Consider the following 21,404-nt stretch of genomic DNA (forward strand, 5'->3'; position numbering starts at 1 on the left):
TGCCATTTTTTTAAGAACTTTATTGCAGAAATAGGGAACATCCAAAGAAGTGCAAACAAACAGCAAACAACTTTAACGGACAGTGCTCATAAATAATACATTCTTATAATCATAATCTTTATGACAGGTCCTTATAAAGTTTGTAACTATAAATAATACAAATGAGAATCAATTTTTTTTTACGAGAATAGCATTATGAAAAAAAAAAATGGGGACCAGGGAAGCAAAGGGTCTCATTATTCTTTATGGAATAGTTCTTTGAACATCTCGACAGTTCTACTGCTTTTTTGTGTGTTTGTGTTACTTAGTGTTTTGATGTGTTCTTTAAATTCAATATAGAACTTAACAAAATTTGGGTTAACCTTTGCTAATCTGCATTGTGAATGTGAAATGTTCCAATTAGAATTATTATTTAATTCTAATAACTATATATGATATGTCTTTATGTTTGTAATCATAACATGCAATCACACTTTTACAATCAATTTTAAGATGATTTTTAGTTTTACAGAAAATAAAATTCTCAATTTTAGTCCATAGGGTAGTTGAGAAAGATCTAACTGACGGTGTCACTGATAATAGCTCAATTTATTGTTGGTAGGGACCTTGCGCCCTGGCCCGACGGGGTTGGCCCAATCACAGCCTCTGGCCCAATCATGGCCCCGGGCCCATTTAAATATTGAACAAATATAGATTGTGAAGGTTTTAACAAAAAATGACTTTTATATTGAAAAATATGGAGGGCTTTTATTTTGAAATACTATTAAACTCTGACGTAGCTTGTGGCATATAGGCCACCACCTAACCCCAACCCTAAACCTAATTTTTCTGGTTTCCAGAGATTAGGATGTACTATAGTGAGCGTGGATGGTGGTGGGTGGTGTTTAGATAAAGCAATGCTTTATCTATAGTTGGTCCGATAACCCTGACCCTAGGGTGGGGTCAAAAGTAGGCGGGACCCAGCTAATTAGCTAGTGAGCCATAACCCCCCCCTTTAGGCCACCCCCCAAATATCAGCTCAATTGAACAAACTTTGTTAGCATGTTAACTAGCATGCTAGGCTAATATCTGCTGTCTACCTGAAAATCACACAGGTTACTCCCCAGGTGTCCCTGACCTGGGGTACATCCAAATTGTCCCTCCTATCTCCTTATCTATCAACATTACCTTAACCCCGTTGATGACGTCACGGGGTTAAGGAAAGGTGTTAGGAGGCTTCCTAAAGGAGTGAGTGAAAGGTGATGACGGTGGTGTGGCAGTCGGACCGCACTTTCACTTAGTGATATATAATGCAACGGCGGCGCAAGTTAGTGATGTCCACCATGGTGGGGGAAAGAACTACAAGTTTCCAGAAATGGACTGGGTTTTAGATGATTTAAAGTTGTTTGATTGCTTTGGCAACGTACATGATCTGCTCCCTTTTTCCGACATTGTGAGATTCCCTGAACGCACGGATGAGTGGGTTCTTTTAAATGTTGTCACCGCAAGGAATTGTGGGGCAGCATGAGCTGGTCTCCTTTGCTAAAGGATGCATCAGTGGTTCCTAGGCTGAAGGAGGCTGTAAAGGAAGCAACAAGCCTCCTTTCCTTTGCTTATTGAGAATTCAGACAGTTCTTATCTTGGCCGCCACACAAAACACTTCCGGGGTGAAGAAAAAGTCGACAGTTAAGGAGTTAGGAGGGACAATTCAGACGTACCCCTGGAATCTGGTCTATCTCACATGCTAATCTGCTAAGTAAACTAGCCTAGCATTGGCATTAAAAAGCATTAGAAAGCATACCATCTAGTAATACTAACGTGTGTGTTTGTGTATTTATGTAGTGCCCATGCAATGTGTGTGTGAGTGAGTGTTGGGCACTTAATATAAAGAATGACGTCACACCTGCTCCCCCTGCTCCTCTGCTCCATTTCTGCTTGTCCTCCTCCTCCTCCTCCTGGTCTCTCCTGTTCCCCCTCCTGCTTCCCCTGCTTCTCCTCCTGCTGCTCCCTCCATCTCCTGTCCTCCTGTTTCTGTCCTCCTCCAGGAGAGCTGAATAGAGTGTGTGTGTGTGTGTGTGTGTGTGTGTGTGTGTGTGTGTGTGTGTGTGTGTGTGTGTGTGTGTGTGTGTGTGTGTGTGTGTGTGTGTGTGTGTTCCTTTCACCTACCCCTCTCAGCAGGGAGCCTGCACCACTGTTACAGTCATGGGGCTTTTCCACCAGAAAGAACTAGGTGCTAGTTCGGAGCCAGGGCCAGACTTAGCACCAGTTCTTTGTCTTTCCACCACCAAAGCCCCGACCAAGCAGGGGCTGAACTGGTGCTACGCTGGCCCCACTTCGTTGCTGGGCCAGAGCAGGGCCAGAGCGGGGCCAGACACGTCATCATCTGGGGGCGGAGTTATCGCTGGAGTTATCGCTACCTAAAAGGTGGAAGAGAGGTTAAATAGGCTTTTTGAAAACTACAGCGAACACGGAGCCCCGGAGTGGTTTTAGAGAAAAAAAAAAATAATAATAATGTGGGGAAATTATATAGTAAGTTGTTCCCTCAAGTTAATAATACGAGAGAACGAACGAATCTAATCCGCGTTTGCTGACCTGCGGCTCTCGTGAGTACCACAGAGCTCCTCCTGTCAGTCAGCTGTGTCGGATATAATTTAGAAGCAGTTTTTCATTGTCGTTTTTTTCATGTTTTTCATGGTAACGTCATTGTAACTAACTTCCCTTCCAGTTCTTGTTTCGCGTTATGACCGCAGACTGAGGTTTGCAGGCTGCATTGCTCCTGTAGGGATTTCTTACCTCATAATAATCACTAGGTACCATTTATTTTGCGTTTTAGTAGTTTGGCTATCGATAATGATGAATAATTGTCAAAGATAGTAATTAATTATCTTATTGAAAATTTAATCTGATCTGTATCAGATACCTCGGGAGCACCACCTGTTTAACAGGAAATGATAGCCAATTCAGTTATATCAGTCTCATTAGATATACTAAACAGTTCATTAGGAATTTGAATTAATAGTTAAATTAATTACAATTACCACAATTAACAGTAAAGCCTGAAGGATTTTGGAGTTCATGACACAGAAGAGGTTGACATTTCATTCACCTTTGTGCTCATTAATAAAACAGCAAGTATGATTCCAAAAATTATATTTAATTACAATGAGAACAAATAAAAACACAGATTCTAACTACCTATGTACAGCTCGGTGTGTGTGTAGGTGTGTGTGTGTGTGTGTGTGTAGAGAGAGAGAAAGAGAGAGAGAGGTGGAGGAAGTGTGTGTGAGACGTGTGATGGAACTACAAAACAAGATGGTGGATCACCAGAAACTACATTCCAAATGGAGGTTACCAGAGAGCAGGAAGGCTGTCCTCAGTCTCCACCAGGTGCTGGAGAACAAAGGGAAGCTCGTCTTTAGCGTTGTTTCCTGTGTGTCTCTAATAAAGGAACATTTCTAAAATGAATTGATGTGAATACGATTTGTCTTGTAAAACGTCTGGAGTCGTCAGATGGTGTTCAGTTACTGTGTGATGTTGTCTTTGATGTGATAAGTGTAGGATTGCAAGTTAACAAGTTAGTAAAGCAAAGATTAGCATGCAGACCCTGTGTGGGAGGCGGTAGTACATGAAATATAGCCGCTTCCTTCTTGGGATCCTCGAACTCCACTCGCGTTTGCTCCGCTCCTCCCTTTCCTGTTTCCGGTCTGACGTCACACGATCACTCAGGAACAGTTTATGGTTACTCATACAGTATTACATTTTGAAAAGAACCGGAGAACTACATTCTGTACAAAACAACACGTGAAGTTAATATTGAAGAGAAAAACTTTATTACCTATTTTGAATTCAATGACAAGAAACTTTGCACTATTGTTAATCTCTATATTTTATATTATTCACCCTCATCACTCCAGACCCCCTACACACACACAAACACACACACACACACACATACACACACACACACAGTCCACTATACGTGTTCTTCTAATCAAGGGTGTAGGAATGACTTTAACATTGGGGGGGACACATATTGGAAACCTGACAGATCCGTAAATAGTTTGAGCAGAAATATGTCATGAATGAACGACACTGGACTTTTTTATATATCTCTTTTTTCTGGGAGACTCAAAGACGCTTTACTTTGCTTTACTCATTCAGTCCATACTGGACGTTGAAGCCTCAGCTGCCCAGAGAGTGATGGCCAAATGAAGCTTCATGAAACACTGTCTTTATTTTCTGAAGCCACTAGATGGCGCTGTCTGTTCAACAAACGTTTGAAAGTCCACTTCATCGCCAGTCTTTCAGACTCTATCTTCAAACCAACAGTGCCATCTAGTGGCAATCTGCACCATCAGCAACAACCACCAACCACTCACTCTCACACTGCATTCACCCAGGCAGTTCGGGGTTCAGTGTTTTGCCCAAGGACACTTCGGCATGTTGGCAGGCAGAGATGGGAATTGAAGTTGCTACTTTCCAATTGGGAGACAAGCGCTCTACCAACCGAGCCATGCCGCCCTGCCCACATTGTTTAAAGACATTTCAGTGACGATGACAAAGGAAGTAAAGGCAGAATAATCCCAGGAGGGAATTTCAACTGTGATTTGTGTAAAGATAAAAAAAAAGATCAATTCCCCTTGGATCCTGGACCCCCCAGCAGGAAATCCAAAGCAGTTAAATATGTCAGAAGAATTATACTAATTATACAAGAATAAGTTTAAAAAACAAAGTTTCTGTGATACTTGATTCACTTATATATTTATGATAACATTTTAGAAAAGTCTTGAGGAATTATTACCATGAAATGTGAATGTAGACCATGAAACCTTGCACATTTGTGGAAAAACGTTTCTTCCACTAATGTCATATATGAACCATGGAGAACTTTGCCACACAAACACACACATCGCTGTAACAGCATTGTTTGTTATTTACAGTGTTTACAGCGGCACAGTTTCATTCTTCTTTTAACAATAGATGCTTTTGTCACTTTACAGTTCATGTTTTTTCAATAGACCTCATAGGCTTTTATTTCTACTGTTTTTCCAGGATGTTTCATGGTACATCTCCATCACTGTCAGAAATATCATCTCATGTCACTATATCTTCTGTTTCCTTCATACCATTCACAGTGCTGGCACCCTATCAATCAGTCTTGTTGACATACAGGAACATCTGTCTGGATCACATTTGACTTGCTGGCAGGTGCAGTGGACGAACTACAACACACCTTGAGGAGCAGGACTTGTAGTCCTCCAGGTCCCTGTTAACTCCCCATCCTCAATGTGCCATCCACTACTAATGGGTGAGGGTGAACACATGATATTTTTCAGACAACGATTAATTATTGCTGCTTGGTAGTTTGTCCTTTTACAGTGTTGGTGTAGAGCGTCATATGCTGGGAGGCATGGATAGTTCTGACAAAGCTGAAGATGCCATGCAGAATGCTCTGTATCTTGCATTTTTCACATTTTCAGCAGATGACTGGATGTACAGGTGGCACACATATTTGTATAGTACTTCAAAGGCGGACTGGTCCAGATAAAAGCTTCTACTCAGATTTGTAAATGCAGTGAGGTCAAATTGGCTTAAGTCAACGATTCTTGTTTTGTTAGAAACTCCTGTGTGAAAGTACAGCTGACATGGTAGATCTTTCTCCAGACTTAAAGCAACGACTGCCACATCAGTACCAGGGCTCTTAATGACCGCAGTGTGATGTTCCTGTTTTCTCAAAGACAACCTTGGTATTTCAGTTCCATTACCTGGAGTTTGAAGCATCAATGCTCTTTCACCATAGTGATGAACTTTCTTCTCAGCAATAGGTAGACCCAACCAGACCAGGACCAGAGGAAACAATAGGTAGACCCAACCACACCAGGACCAGAGGACACAATAGGTAGACCCAACCAGACCAGGACCAGAGGAAACAATAGGTAGACCCAACCAGACCAGGACCAGAGGACACAATAGGTAGACCCAACCAGACCAGGACCAGAGGAAACAATAGGTAGACCCAACCAGACCAGGACCAGAGGAAACAATAGGTAGACCCAACCAGACCAGGACCAGAGGAAACAATAGGTGGACCAGAGTTTCTTCTCGGAGTTTCAGCATTTTCACCTCTCTGTGTTTCATTAACATATGGAGGCTCTCTTGTCTGTTTCTCAGCGGAATCCAACAGCTTTCTATCAACTAATCGTCTGTAGCATGTTGCATGAAGCCCAGCATCTTCTGGAACATTGTCAATGTCAATGTTGATGCAGTGTTTATAGATTTCCACTATGGTCTTGCTCTTACCACTCAAACAAAGTCATCGTCCGTCGCAGTTTCAGAACATTTTCCATCATTTTACCCAAAAGTCATGTATTTTCTTTACTGATATCAGGGCCATATGGCACATTGTTGATGGATTTTTAAAGGTTTTTGTCTTGTTTTCCTCCTCTGAACTGCTGTAAGATCTGTACAAGCCGCCGCCTGGACATAGACTGGAACTGTGTTGGGCTACTGCCCAGGAAATACCCTGTAAACAGTGTTATTTCAAAATATCGCCTGAATGTAGATCCTCTGCTCTTTCTGTCATAACACTGAAGAATCAATCACCCATTTGTTGTGGGACTGCTCTTACACTCAGATATTCTGGAACAACATATGTTTGTTTGTGACTGGAAAGCTTAATAGGGACATACAATGTGAAACAAAATATGTTATTTTTGGTATTTATGGAAAAAACATCCCTCCAAAAAAATCCTTTGTGATAAACCTGATCTTATTATAAGCAAAATGGCATAAATCATATACACTGCTCTAAATTTTTCAACCAGAAACCTAAATTCATAGTATTCAAATCACTGCTGTCATCACACATAATCACTTTAAAGCACTGCACCAACTCCAAAGCTGTGAAGACCAAAGAACTCTGTATTGAATTTGATCTGTAAATTGTATTATAGAATTACTTTCTCTCTCTTTCTGTATTTCTTTTCGTTTTTTGTATACCTGAAATGACTGATGTCAAAGGCCGACTTTTGTAGGCATACATAACTCAAGCCTATTGCTATGTTAATGTCACCTTTTGTACGTTGTATTAATAAATAAAAAAAATACAGGCCGCCGCCATCTTGGATGCTTTACGCATGTTGAACTAGCAACAGGGATAGTGGTGCAGAAACATGGAGCACATGCCATCCTGTCAATTATTACTCTTCGTATCTCCCCAGTGGTCCTCGGCATGCCTCCATGTTTAAGATCAGTGGCTGCTGTTGCTGCTATGATTGATAAATCCTCACCAATTGTACTTGCACACGATTGTGTAGTTTACATGCCACATGCACTCTTGCACATATTGAATACTGCTGCTACTGAGATACAGGGAGTGCGGAAAGAAATTACGTTTTCTCTCTTAATGATGATTGAGAGAGGTCAGTGTTGACACATAAAGGGGCGTGCACAAGACTCGAGGGCTGGCTTGTGGCCTGGTGGTTGTCCTGTTTGGAAAATGATCTTTTCCTCCATGTGTCCGTCCTTGAGCCACACATGGAGGACAGAACATGAACAATGCCAATTAATATCCAAAACGTCCAGGGATTGACAATTTGAGATAATTACGTGTCAATGCTAAATATTATTAGTTTGTTTGTTTGTGAGTTTGTTTATGTAGAGTCAACAACATAGATGCTATAAGAAAGCATTTCAGCGTCGGGGTTGGGGTAACTGAACAGGCCTGATCACCCTGTTGGTTATCACAATCCTGATTGTCTGAATTATTTAGTGGTGAGAAGCCCAAAGAAGGAAATGACCCAATACCCAGATAAACACAAATCAAATCAAACTTTATTTGCACTGCAATTTTTTTGTATGAAAAGGTGCTATATAAAGTGCTTCGCATACAATAAAAATACAGTGAAATAAAATATAAACACTCACACGAACGCGCACTCACACGAACGCGCACTCACACGAACGCGCACTCACACGAACGCGCACACACCACCAACACTAACTGCCCTTATCAAAATATAAAAACTGATGTAAGAATGGCAACTAACGTTTGAAGGAAGGTTAGAGTCACTGTGGACGTGACTGAAAGCTATGAACTCACACAGCAGTCCAAAGTGAACCATGTGGCAGTTTTAAGAAATGGTAAATCAAGAAAATACAGACGACTCTACAATGGACTGGGGACTATGTGACTACATATGTGAGTTTCATCTACAGGTGTCCAGGAGACTGCCGAAGCCTGGATGATTATGATTATGTATTAATCAAGTGTCTGTCTGAGTCTTTGTTTCCTAGACAGAAAGGTCCACACCAGATGCTGGTGGGGACGAGAACAGCCCTGCTTGTGAAAGGAAAAGCAGAATGGATCCATGTGACAAGGTGCCGTCGGTCACCCCATACTGGTTCGGACCAACCCGGTCCGGAGACAGACGTGAAAGTTCAAGGACAGTAGTGGGGTGGGCTGTCCTGTCCTCATCCTGCTGCTGGTGTTGCTGGTGGTGGTCCAAGGAGATCAAACTCTCTATGCGGAGGCGGAGAAGAAGGCAGGTTGTCGGACTGGATGAACATCCACCACAAAGGAACTGTAACAAGACATTCAACCAAAGTAGCTCCTGCTAAGTAACACATTTAGACGCACAATATTTTAAACTAGAGACTTTTAGACTGACTGAAATTCAGGACCAAGGCTGGATTTTGGGAAATACACTTTGTGTGAATTGAAAAACTGAATAATATAAAGTTGCTGGACCTCTGACGTCTGTATAACATGGGACCAAGTGTGTCCCTCCTAGATCCTCGCAACCAGAGAGAGCTGGACTATCAGCCCGAAGACACTGTGCCTGAGACAAATAACAGAGATGCCATTGACATTAGCAAGATTCCAAAGCTCTGAGAGGTGAAGCTCAGCCCTGACTGTAGTGAGTCTCACCTTCAAGAGTTTCCATCCAGCTGCTGGTGAGGATACTAAACCTTTCTTCCTGCTGCTTTAACACAGATGCCAGGAGATGAGGAGCTCCATCTGCGTCTTCCGGCTCACATCACCTGGTCCAATGGCTGCAGGGGGTGGAGAAAAGCCGTTGACTCAGGTAAGAACTCCTCCTGAGCAGCAGCTTCAATACATGGGAAGGTCAATTGGGCAGAAAGCCGCCCAATCTGGCAACACAGATCTTCTCCCCGGCATTGACCGGAAGTAGACCCAGAAACATCGTATTCAAGGTGTATTTCCCCAAACCCAGCCTTGTACGATTTTTCAACAACAGAAGTCCATGATGTTCTCATGGCTGAAATTCAGGACCAACAACATTTGACCTTTAAAAGTCCATTTCTCATTGTGTGGTGGTGTGTTCCAGGTATCCTCTTTGATCCTGGAGTGCAGCGAGAGCAAAGAGAAGGAGATCCAGCTGCGCCCTCAGAATAACACCACATAAAGGAATGGCTGCAGGGGATGGGGAAAAGCACAGTGCTGCTTCCTCCCTGTGACTAGCCCAGAAGGCAGAGGAGGAGGAGTCGGAGGACAATTAGTGAGAGAGACTCCCGGCAGACGTGTCTCAGTTGGACTGCATCCTTTCCAGCAGTAACCATGTTGTCCTGCTCACGCTTCCATTTAGAAAGTTGGTTCTGCTGAATTTTCTTCTTCTTCAGTTTGAAATCCATCATTTCATCTTTGGATTAAAGATTGAAGACAAAAAAAGCCACAATTCTTATGATTCTTTCTTTTGATCAGTGGAGAAGAGGTTTGAAAGGCACTTTTCCCTTCTCTTGATCCCAATCACAAATACCCCCTCACTTTATCAGGCACTGATATCACTTATTAGTTCAACCAACTTCTCTCTGGTCTGACTGGTTGGGTGAATCGCATCAAGCTGTGAAAATGCTCTCCTATGCTTGGACAGACACCACTTTTTGGTATTGATGACTTCCAGCCAGGCAGGGCAGACCCCAGATTTGAATTCTGGGCTAATGATGATGGTGCAGCGAAAGTGTCTGAAAAAGTGCTTTTTGGGAGTGTGCGAAGTTCCTGAAATGACATCAATTTATTATCCTTGTAAAGGTCAAAGTTGCTCTAAGCTGAAGATAACTAACATGGAAGCTCCAGGCTAAGTACACAATACTACAGTATTTAAAATAATCTTCAGTCCAAGAGACGGGTAACTTTGCACTTGTTTATGAGCAAGTTATATAGTAAAATTATTCTATGATTGATCTCCAAGCCTGTAAAATATTTTGAGAATTCTTAACAGTTGAGAAGTGATTTGCAGGAGTGGTCAGCGGCTGGCTCTCTAGTTAATACACACTCAATTAGTGCTGTCTAATTAGCCATTTATACTGTAGTAATTGAGAAGCAGTTGTGCTGTAGAAAAGCTATCGACCTCCAGGGGGCAGCACTGAGAACCAGATGTGCTGTAGAAATACTATAAACCTCCAGGGGGCAGCACTGAGAACCAGTTGTGCTGTAGAAATACTATAAACCTCCAGGGGGCAGCACTGAGAACCAGTTGTGCTGTTGAAAACCTCGGAGAAACCTTCAACAAATTCCTATGACAACTTTAAAAGAATAAAACCATCATAAATCATGTCATAGTTCTTTATTTTATATACAAGCACAGGGTACTTTAATAGAGAAAACCCAACAAATCCACATGAGCAAGCGTGAGCGACTGTGGAAAGGAAGAACTCCCTCTGACAGGAAGAGACCTGCAGAAAGCAGACTCAGAGGTGGAGGCTTCCTGCTGGCCGGGTGGGGTGAGAGGACAGAGGAGAGGACAGACAGATAAGAGAGAGATCCACTCTGTGAAGACTGATCAGGACAGGAGGCATCAATCCACCTTCAGCTCCACTTCAGCAGGGAGGTTGAGAGACAGACTACAGGAGAGAAAGGCAAATGTTAGTGACATGTAATAGTGGTGAATAAAAAAGGAAAGAAGCTCAGTTTAGGTCCTCCCCTAGTCTTAACCTCTGGCAGCTTCACTAGAAAATGGTCTAGGGTGTCCTGAAGCAGCTCTCACTGTAAACCTTAATAGAAAAGTCTTCATCCTAACCTTCAAATGAGAGGCTGTGTCAGACTCTTTAACTGAATCTGGGATCTGGTTCCACATCAGAGGAACCTGAAAGTTGAAAGCTCTGCCTCCATTCTACTTTTAGAAAACCTAGGAACCTCCAGTAAGCCTGCACTCTGAGAACCAAGAGTTCTTCTGGGGAGATATGGGACCAGCAGTTCTTTAAGATATTTTGAATTAGTTGAAGACTTTTTAAGCAGTGACTTGGACCCCCTGATAATAGGGAGTTACAATAGTTACTCTGGAAGTAAATGCATGGATTAGCTTTTCAGTGTCACTCTATCAATATATTCTTGATTTTAGAGACATTATGCAAATGTAAATGTAGAGATTCCAATAGATAAGATGGTAATGAGCGACAGCAGTGCAGCTTCACACTACTATCAGGTGAACACAGGAAGATATAGGATTACTACTACATCACCGGATGTGTTCAGACTCTCTTGTTCATCATGTATGGTTGGTTCCCCTGTGAGAGGATGTTAGAACTTTCTCCCACTGGCTATGATGACCTCTGCCTCAAGCCTTGTATGACCTTCGGCCATCAGGATGTTGATGATGATCTGAAAAACATTGACAAGGTGTATGTAGATAGCTTTCCAAAAACTCAAAATATTGAGCACTCTACCTCTATGATGTCCTCCATTCCATTGATCATCTTACTTCTGGGAGCAAAACATCAAAACGCAATGGATGAGTCTCTGGTCCTCCTTCTGGATTCCTGTGATTTCCTCCATCTCCTTCAGCATCTCCAAGATCTTCTGCAATACAGTTTTACAAGTTTTCTTGTGGCAATAAATTACACATTTTTAATAAGCCAACACATGGACAAAGATAGAAAGAGCAACATAAACCTTCCAGCTGATCTTACGTGCATTGCTCCTAACAAAACTGTAAAACTATTCCTACTCTCATTAATGCTGATATAACTACAGCTATCATTTCATTCTTATTAGTGCAGGCTGATATTTTCTAAATAGACAAGAAATAAATTGTTTACCTTAACACAAGAAAAGCCTTTACTCTGTTGAGCTTCGAGTACAGGTGTGAAGAAACCAAAGAGGAAACAACAAATGTGCGTTTGAACAACGCAGAGCCGATTTCATTTACGGCGAAAGGGTCCCGCCACGTCACTTCCTGGATGTGCGTGTCGTCCACGTAACTTCCTGCGTGTTTGGTCAAACACGTCACTTCCGGTGGGTCGGCTTTTGTGTACGTAACTTCCTGCATGTTCGGTATTCATGCTTCCGCATAGCACCATTTCAAGATGGCGGCGACCCAGAAACAAATATGGCGGCGCCCGCAACACCGCCATCTTGGTTTTCCCCACTGGCATCTCTTGCATTTTCTTAAAGTTTATAATGTATTGTTCTCTGCACCCGTCTGGGTCGTTAAATTATAAAATCAAGCAACAGTGCCCTCCAGTGGCCCGGTATACTAAATACATCGTGGTCTCTGCAGTGTAAACACACTCCTTTTTTTTAGCGGATTAGGTGATGTCACATGGCCAAACTTAATACTATATGAGTTTATAAGCTGTTAATCTTGGAAAATACACTTGGAATACACGTGGAAGGTCAGTAAAAGTGACTGTTGCAGATATACTATATGTGGGAACAGAGGAAGAATGAATTATGAATGATGGGAAATTATGAGGAAGGAGAAAAAAGCACCTTCACTATGACACCAGAGTTTGAGTTTTTCTGAGGGGGATCACATTTATTCCTCCACTTCTTTCTTTCTTTCACCTCTTTAACTTTCTGAAAAACAACAGGGCGTGATGACGGTTGAAATAGCAGCTCCCAGTCTCTCTCACAATGAGGGCGAGCTACCAGTCGAGCAGACAGGCACCCCAACTCATCCTCGGAAAAATATCAGCTGCTTTTCAAGGGAAGGCTGATTCTGCTAACCTCTGTCTGGCGTGAGACCAGGGCAACTTGCGAAGTGCCCCCTAAACCTTTTCATCTGCTGCAGTGTGAACAGCTGAACATGAGCTCCCTCTTTACCTTCAGCACTGTTTCTGTCTCACCCTGAAATTCAAGCTCTGCTCCTGCTGAAAGTCGGCACAATCCCAAATCATGTTTGTAATTGAATGTCCATGTGAAAGCAGACAACACTTCCTCACTTAACTTAAGATCTGGATTTATTTCTTCTGCAATGGGGACAAATCACATTTATAACATTAAATCTGGTCATTTCGTTGCGGCGTTGACCCAGTTTTGAAAGTTTAATTCTGAAAATGTTGCGCACTGACCTCGAAAAGCTGCTTGGTGATGCTAATGAAGACAGTTAATGGTATATAATATAAAGTATATAGATACAGGAAGTTGTGTACAAGAACGAAGGGACATTGATATGAAGTGAGTATTTGTATTTCATATGTCCCGTACGGCTCTGAGCATCATGAGTCTGCTCACATTAGAGTCTCTCCATTGCTTTCTGTAACCCTTTGGAAATTCACATATGCTTTACGTTTAATTAGTATGAAAGTTTGTATTTTCAATGTGTGAAAAGTCCACACTACATTCAATATCCCTACAACATAATCTCCAGAAAAATCTCTCCTTCCCCCATCAAACTGCCATTAATATCTGGTTAACTGTGTAAATCCTGTGACACGGCTGCTAATCGGCAGCTCTGCATGGCTCTGACACCCGGAGGCTGTGTGACCAAGGGGGCTCTTTGCTGTCTGAGGGTGGAAGCAGAAATCAAACATGAAGTTACACAAAACATATTAACGTCTAAACCTTTCCTTTTGTTAATATTTTACTGAACAACAGAAATGCATGGCTGTATGTGAATTAATGCTGTTTTATAATAATATTCATTTTGTTTTGATAATATCCGTTTTTTTGAGCTTGTTTGTTGAAGACTGTGCTCACTGTCCACTCTCACTGATATGGATGAATGTTTATGGGACTTCTTGAAGAAAATAAGACTTGCAGTCAGAAATCAATGAGGAAATCTCTCACTATGAAAGACATTGCATACTTGTGGAGCCTGTTTGTCGTTATTAATTTTGTCCTTTGAGATACGGGGTGTCAAATATACAACCAATGGTGGGCCAAGCCTGAAGGCTTACAAAGTGTAAAAAAAATACAAATTGAAGATCAATTTGAAGCTTTCCAATTAAAGTATCTGCTGTTTCTTATATGTTGTGACAGATGATTGAGAGAGTACTTTTACACGTTAAATGATCTTGGTTAAAATTGTTTATCTGAGTGCTACATAATTACCAAGTAACCTGTAATGTTATATTCCTGAAAAGGAACTGAACTGAACATTTTGTGAACGGAGCCACATGTTAACCTGCTTTGGACTGAGACCAACTTTTCCTGCATCATATTGAACTCAGTGGGATCTGAACTGAAGCAGTTTGGTCTGCAGTGAAGTGGTCCTGGTCTGAACTGAAGCTGCTCAGTCATTCTGTGAAAATGGTGTGGGCTCCACACAACAATGCTCTGTATTTCATGTCGTCGCTGCTCAATCCAATCACATATTTTCACAATGTCTACTTTATTTTACCTATATTTTTTGACAATGAATTCTTTTAAAAAGAACTCCTATTCTCACTTTCATAGTTACTTTAATGAAAAAAAAAAAACAAACTCCTATTTTCCCTTTGATAGTCACTTTAATTGTTAAATAACATCACATTCTCACCCTGATGTTTACTTTAATTAAAAAAAAAATTCATGGGACAATAGAAACACTGTGATCAGTCAGTTTCACTTTATTACAGCACAGACGTTTCAGGCAGAGCTTCCTCACTGCTCTTCCTTTACTTTAGATTTTCATTGAGTTCTTTTGAGGCTCCGCCCCCCGTGTGAGCCTGTTTGTCTGTTGGAATATTAATTCCTCACTGTGACGGTAGCTTTTGTTGTCCTGGTGTTACTCTGTTGTATCACTGGATCAAGGTGACTGTTACTCAATACTACACTTATTATACAGTTCTTTACATGTGTGATCAGAGTCCTGCCCTGATCAATTCCATAGACCAATATACAGTCACAGTGATAGCGCCACCTGGTGGATGGACAGGAAGTTCTCCAGAATGACGCAATATTTCAACTTTGTTATCATATTGTATGATGAAAAAATACCTCAACATTGTTTTTTGACTTTATATAAAATTCATCACTTCATCATCTGGTTCAATTCACCACTTCACTATCAGCTCTACCAGTTTTACCCCATAACAGAAATGTTCCTGGTCCAGGTCCATTGTTGTCATACTAGTACACACAGTCTCCTCCTAAGTTTATTTTAGATCACAAACTTAGTGTGGAAAGTGGCGTACGCATCTTTCAGGACCTGTTTTGTCATAATCAACCTTTATAAATGAGCCCAGACATTGTTCTGGCTCCATCATGTTCCTGGTCCAGGATCAGTTTAACATCCAGACCCAGAGCATCGAGTGTTTTTATGAGAAAATCATGAAATGTGTCGGCGTTGCTGTTTGAAAGCTCCTCAAAGTGAATAAAACCCCGATACTGTTGGTTGAGTGCTTTTGCTTCTTGAAGATGTTGCTGGTTAGTCTGGGAGGAGGATTCTCACACACAAAGTTAAAGCCTCTTTGGAAATTTAACACAAAGCAACATGGTTGATAACCAAAGGGCTCGTCCGGAAATTGGCCGTTTTTTTGGCATGTACCTTTGTTCCACAACGTCGGGAGCATGGACACTAAAACCACATCAAAACGTGTGGAAAGTTCGGCAATCGGGTGCTATGACTTTTGTTGCCGATTTGGTCGACCATTTCCAAATAAATCGCCAAAAAAACTATGAGCATTTTCCCAAACAAAATGGATGAGCGAGGCACCTCATGGAGGATATCAGAGGAGATCAGGGTCTGTTGCCATAGAGATGCTTAGATCAAACGAGAGCAAGGCACCCAAAATTATGGAATTTTCTAGTCTTGATGTGGTGCATGATGATGTAACCAAACATGAAAAGTTTCATGATCAAAGCTTCCTTTCATGTGGTGTGGCATCATTGGGACATCATAGAATAGTTTTGCCTCCACTCAGTGAACCTGACAATATCACTTTTACGTTGAACGTTGAAATCTGACCACATTCACTATGCAACGGCAAACACAACAGAAAACAAAGCTCCCACAGGGTGCTGTGAGAAAAACTGCTGGATTCTCTGGAAGGCAACGCACCAAAGTGACACCCGTTGATCCTGCAACGGCCTGCAACAAACCCAAAGATTTCCAAAAGAGCAAGCTCTCTTTCGCAGGACCGCTTTCAGTAAACAACCGCACCTTGGGTATATCTGTTCCTTCCACTGCTTTAACTAGAAACAAACATAAAAATGTCGCGCACCAAACGCCTTTGACGAGCACCCCGTTAAACAAAGCTAAAAAGACAGCAAAGGGTTGTGAGAGCAATCATGCAGAGTTCTCTAGAAAGCCACCCTCCAAACAGACACCTGGTGCTTCTGCCTCGGCCTCCAGCGAACTCTATGACTTGGACACGCTGAGCAGTGATCCTGTAGTTAAAAGGGCTCTGTTGTGGGACATAGAGGACGCGAAAGAAAATAACGACAAATTGTTTGAGACCTTGTGTAAAAAACAGCCCGAGATGAGTGATGAATGCTATCTCATGACCGAAAACATTGAAAAAGTAGCTCAGGAAATGGAGTCAGCGAAGGAACGCTTGCTCCAGAAGAAAGTGCATCTAGAAAGGTTGCAGGAAGAGAATGCTAAATTGATTGAGAGGAATCGACACGGCACGGCACGGCTCCAAGTTGAGAAAGATTCAAAGGCAGACTTCATGGATCGTTTGGTCAAACTGATGGAATTGAAGAACGATGACGAAGTCATTGACTTTTTAACAAATCTGTCCAATTGTTTGAAAAAAGTACATGATGAAGAAACTGCATTGAGAAAGAACGAGGCCAAAGAAGAGCAGCTAGAACCATGTATGATGGCAATAAGAGACAAGACACTTCAGTTGGACAAGCTTCAGAGAATGTGTGAAGGGGCTTGGGAAGAAACGGAAACGTGGAAGAACAAGCTTAAAAAGACCATGGACATCAAATCAGAAAAGGAATTAGAATTATGCCGGATTAGGCTTTCAGTACTCAATATGTATGAAATGATGTTCAGTGATATGAAAGTGCATCCACAGTTAAGCATTGAGGACACTGAGAAACAGCTGGAGATACTCTGGATTCTCAGCCAGCATGATAAGAGTATTGTGGCTAATATAATGAGACAAAGTGAAGAGGCGAGTCACGTAAAGAAAAAAATAAGACAAAATGCAACTCGTAGGGGGAAGAAAAAGTGTTGAAAAGACAATGGCGACAAAACTCAACTTAGCTCAACTTTATATCTCCAGCACTTTAAAAACAAGAACAAGTGCATTATAGACGTCCATGTTAATATGTCATTTGAGTTCAGTCGACAGCCACAGTGTTTGGCCTTACCAATTTCTTTGCCAAGAGATGTCTTAGTCAAAATACATTAAGTTACTATTTGATCCAAGTGATATATATAGTGATTTTATAGTGTAATTTATGTTAAAACAATGAAGAACAAAATCACTAAAATGTTAAGAGTAATAAATATTGGTGAAGAGTTTTAGATAAATGAGTTTATTGGTAAAATACATTGTTAAAAGTTCAGACTTTGATTAAAACAGTTAAAATACGTACATTAAAGTACACAATTTAATTTTACAAATAGAATTAGTTAAGTTCAATCTATCTCTCTGTCTATCCTATCCTGTCCTCTCCTCTATCCCCTCACCCCAACTGGTCAGCAGAAAACCTCCACCTCTGAGTCTGGTTTCTGCAAAGGTTTCTTCCTGTTAGAGGGAGTTTTTCCTTTCCACAGTCGCAAATAAATCTGCTTGCTCATGTGGATTCGTTGGGTTTCTTTCTTTTCTCTGTTGAAAGCACCTAGAAATGACTGTGTTGTATTTGGTGCTATATAAATAAAGTTGAGTTGAGTTGAGATGGGGCGGCGTCCCATCCCTGTGCGTTGAGCCTACCAGCTGAACCAGTTCTTTCCAGAGCTGACGGTCTTGTGCCAGCTGCTCTACATTCTCCACAGCAACTCCATGTTCACTGTAAACCCGGATAAGTTGAGTTTACTTAAAAATTTTTAGGAAACTGGTTGGCTTGCAAAAATTAAGTAATGTTCGATGAAAACTTGAGTGAATTTAACTTTAAAAAATGAGTTAAATACACTTAATGCCAAGTTGATTAAACTTAAAAACATTAATAATATTAATGTATTCAGCTTAAAGTTATAAATTAAATAAATATGTAAAGAAATCGATATTACTAATGTTTTTAAGTTTAATCAACTTGGAGCTTAGTGTATTCAAGTTAAGCATATATATGCAAAGCAATTGATGTTACTAATGATTTTAAGTTAAACAAGCGTGGCATTAAGTGTATTTAACTCATTTTTTTTAAGTTAAATTCACTCAAGTTTTCATCGAACATTACTTAATTTTTTTTAAGGCAACCAGTTTCCTAAAATCAACTTATCCGGGTTTACAGTGAACAAGTTGAGTTCATGCACTTGGGGTAGTCCAACATGAATTATCACCGCAAACGACTAACCTTGTCTTTTTAAATGTTTTGAGTATTAAAACATCTTCTTTGTAACGTCCACAAAGTTGAAAAATGCCCTCGGGAACACCAAACTTTCCTACACTGCATGAATGCAGCGGGAATTTATGAGGGTGGTCATGACCAAAACTTAGAAATTCCATCCCTTTTCACTTAAAGTTACTCATTCATGACATTACTTTCAAATCTAAGTATATTCTACTTGGAATTAGTAAACTGAGCTTAAATTTGATAGTTATGCAATCAAGCTTAAATTATCTACGTACATTGAAATTGATTGTTGAGTAGAAATGAAATCCGGGCTAACAGTGTTGTTGGAGGTCTACCCGTAATCACGTCGAGCCACCGGGTGCAGGGTTTGCCTCGTGGTCGTCTCCAACCTGCGGCCCTTGGGTCAAACTGGAGAACGGCTCTCGCCGGATGGTCCGGAGGAAGGCGGAGGACATGGCCGAACCAGCGGGTGCGACGTTGCTGGGCTGGCATAAATAAATGATTGAAAATGATAAAAAGCTGAGGTTGTTCATTCATTTAAAAACATTTGAATAGAACTTTTCTTCCTTTCTCTCTTTTTCACCCTTTTCTTTACAGTTTTCAACCTGCTACAAACTGCTACAAAACCTTCAATAAAACTGAATAAACTTTTAAAAGCTGAGTTGGCCTCACATCTTACCATCTCCTTTCATGCTGGGCAAGCATTGTAGAAAATAAGCTTGACAATGCGCCCCCTGTACAGATTGTGCCCTGGGCGGCTGCCCACATCGGCCATAACAAAATCTGCCACTGCGCTCACCCCCGATCCATCCGAAGCCGGAGCCTTTGATGCTGCACACTGGGGGCGTGACATTGTTATTAAAATATGGTCACTATTGTCAATTAAAGATCAGTCATCACGTAGCTACAATAACATAATTCAGCTTTATCTTGATGTCTGGAGTGTAAACGAGATGCTCTTGTCTCAATACACACAATCTGAAAGCATCTCTTCAATCGGAGAAGTTTTCAGCTCTGTTTGATAGTTAATGTGGGGATGAACCATGATGGAGAACACACACACACACACACACACACACACACACACACACACACACACACACACACACACACACACACACACACACACACACACACACACACACACACACACACACACACACACACACACACACACACACACACACACACACACACACACACACACACACACACACACACACACACACACACACACACACACACACGAGTTTGTTCATTGCTATATATATATATAAAGTGATGTGAGGAAACAACGAACAAAATAGAACATGTAGCTAAACAGCATGCCGCTATATTGATGCCTGGTTCATTTCACTGAGTCCATGTGAAGTCCAAAACTTGTAAAACGTGGTTTTCTGCGTGTACTTTTGAGATTAAAGTCGAAGAGTGGAGACATTTAGAAAAAATAGATAAGTGAAATAAGTTAAGTTGCAGGAGTAATACTAAAGCTGGGACAGTTTTTATTATTATATTCATAAAATCTAATTATATTAATAGAATTCATTGTTTCTTGTAATATTTTTCAAATGTGAAAGATTAAAATGTGTGTTTAAATGTGAATGAAAACAAAAGGATAAATAACATGTTGATCTATCTGCAGACGTCTAGCTTGGGGGGGTGTTGATTGGTCTGGGCATGACCCCTGACCTACTCATTTGGTTTGATTTGATTGGATGTCATTACGTTGACAGTTGACAAGTGTTGACAGTTCATGGCACAAATTCCAACAAGAGCCCGGTGAAATTCTGCAATCTGAAAAGAGAGATATTAGAAAATGACTGAAAGGGGCTGCAGCAATGTCTCATTCAGCGCCATCAACCGAATGGGGAGAAAACATGTGTCTCTCCACAAATACACACTTACACATTCACAGTGGCGTTTCTAGGTGTAAATACTTGGTGGGGCAAGATTTTATTTCAGGTCGAGTGACGCCACTGAATTCCAAAGTAAAGTGTGTGCACAACCTTTTTGCCACAACATTGTAACAACCATATAGGCGTTGATCCCGTAAAAATGTTGAGCCTTGGAAATAGCTGGACAAAAAAAGAAAAAATTTAATAAAAAAAATATAAAAAAGTCAATGACAGGATTCAAACCAAGTCATACTGATTAAAAGACGGCAGCCCAACCAATCGACCACCAGTAAAGCTACAAATCCAAAAGATTCTTAAACATTTTGTTCATAGCGTCACACAGTTTACCACTCGTTTACCTTCACTTTCACCACTAAAGTAAGAGTTTCAAACTCGTCCTTGTAAATAATCAACCTAATCAATTTAGAGTCTTAACTGTTTGTTAGCTTTAGCCGCTAACAAGCTGGTATTTGTTCAACTCTCTCCGATTCTGTGAAGCAGTGCCTCTATCAGCATCTATCCAGCATCTAAATGACGTTGTTCGTGGGGCTTCAGGCATCAAGTCCCACTCGGCATCAAAATCCACAGCCTGAGCATGCGCACTATCACTTTACTGCATCCAATACACACTGCACGGTGAGGGAGGGGCTAACCCCATAGTGCACCATCGGTGTGGATCAGGAGAAAACACAACCTGAATCCGCAAGAGGAGACCAATAACCAGGGAGTACAGTCCTCACACAGTAATTATGTGCTATGTAAGAGGAAGTTTAATTCACAGACAAGAAAAGATTGTAGATAATCTTAAAGAATTAATAGCAAAGTTTGCCTGCAGTTCTTTCTGATGACACCAGGTGGAGCTCAGCCCCATCTGTCCCTAATGGCTGTTCGAC

Source organism: Lipophrys pholis (genome assembly GCF_963383615.2).
Source record: "Lipophrys pholis genome assembly, chromosome: 18".
Taxonomy (NCBI): Eukaryota; Metazoa; Chordata; class Actinopteri; order Blenniiformes; family Blenniidae; genus Lipophrys; species Lipophrys pholis.